The following is a 1975-nucleotide window of genomic DNA, read 5'->3' as shown; positions in this document are numbered from 1 at the left end:
TTTTGTTTTGTTTCCTGGAAATATTACTTATTACAAAATGATTTTTTTTTCATTTTGTAATGGGTGATTGGAACATCTATTTGTTAACCAGGACTGGCCTATGAGAGAGGTGGGAACTGGGAGAGGCAACCATGAGACAGGGTGTTAATGCAAATGTCAGAAAAACAAAGAAGATAGTATCAGTAAGGAAGATGCAGCATACATTAAAGAAATATTTATCAAAATAAAGTGTTAAAAAAATATATAATCACCCTCTAGCCTGGCATCTCATAAATAGGAAAAGTGCAATTAGGAATAAAGTGTCAACCAGAATAAGACACCAGTGAAGCTGCAAGGCAGAAAGCACAGAGCACAGTGGCCATAGAAAACTTCAGCTTCACACCGCCTCCACAAAGTGGAAAAATGTCAAACTGGGCTCTAATTCCTGCTACATTTTTTAACAACATAAATTATTTCTCCTTGGACACTCAGATGTCACAGAAAGAGAAGCCATCCAGCCATTAACAGAACACAGGATCAGGATCAAATGTTACATTTATAAAATGATGGTGTGACAGTCACCACAATGTGCATGAGGGAGACTTCCTTGTGGAACTAAGAAGGCTAAAAGAAGAATCAGCAATATGCAGGGTGAATTATAAATAAAATACTACTGCCCAAAACACAGAAAATGTGTCTACATTGGCAAAACTGAAAAGAACTCAGAAAAGTTACATAAAAAGTTGTAAGGAGAGCAAGAAAAACTGTTGATTAACACCAGGGCAGATGCATTAAAAGCTAAAGATAAAATACATCAGAAGCAGGCAAGCTGCCAGGACACTGCAGGGTTTGCAGGTGAWAGATACTGAGCAGGAGTGCTCCAAAAATATGTTTGGTACAGGAAAGGTATATTAATTACTTGCAGCAGTGTTCAGTGTAGAAGGGATTAGGAGTCTCCATGCTAGAACTTTTATCTGCAGGTGATGAGAAATGGTCTCAACTGAAGGGCCAGAAGCCAATAGCATGARCAGTGATATATCAGCAGGACCAGATGATGTTCACTCAGTGATTTTAAAGGAGCTTGGATATGAAATTGCCTGCCAAGTTACTGTGGAGTGTAACTTATTGCTCATGTCAAACTGGTACCAGAGGAACAGGAGGTGGCAGATGAAGTATCAGTTTTTAAGGAGACTGCAGAGGACAGCTGGGCAGTTATAGACCAGGAAGCTTCATTTCCATAYTAGCAAAAAAGCCAAACCACAGAAAAGAAACAGAATTCAAAGGCACATACTTGCCTTGGGTTGTCAAGCACTGGAACAGGCTGCCCARGGAAGTGGTGGAATCAGCATCTCTGGAGGAATTTAAAAGATGAGCAGATGTGGCACTCAGGGACATGGTTTAGGGGTGGGCTCGGCAGTGCTGGGTTAATGGTTGGAGYTGATGATTTTAAAGGTCTTTTTCAGTCTAAACAATTCTACAGTTCTATTGTTCTAAGTGGAAAAAGTCAGCAAGGCTTCAGCAAAGGGAAATCCTGCTTTTGATATCTATTACGATTCCCAAACAGTCAGTAAAAGTGAGCTGATCAATACATTTTAAAAACCACAAACTGCCATGGGACAGAAAGGGCAGTTCTCCCTTTTACTGGGTGAAAAATGGGAAGAAAGTGGCAGTGAATAGTGAAATTGTGTAATAAAGGGAGGTCCACAAGAGACCGCATCGTTTAAATACTTACAGGAAAAGCTGAAGGATTGCAAAATCTTCTGGTGGTATAAATGCCRTAGATGAAGGGTTGCATAGATAAAAGTCATCTGAATGCTAAATCATAAGTGATAAARTGGTAGATAAAATTAAAAGTTGACAAATGTGAAGGAGGATACATAGGGAGAAAGACCATTCCAACACACAAAATAATGAGCTCAGCATACAGGAACTGACACTGGCATCCAGGAAAAAATCTAGGAATCACTGCAGAGAGTTCTCTGAGCACATCAGCTCC

This window comes from Malurus melanocephalus, unplaced genomic scaffold, assembly GCF_030028575.1.
Source record: "Malurus melanocephalus ecotype Western Australia unplaced genomic scaffold, MMel_1.1 scaffold_172, whole genome shotgun sequence".
Taxonomy (NCBI): Eukaryota; Metazoa; Chordata; class Aves; order Passeriformes; family Maluridae; genus Malurus; species Malurus melanocephalus.
Note: the sequence above shows the minus strand (reverse complement) of the source record.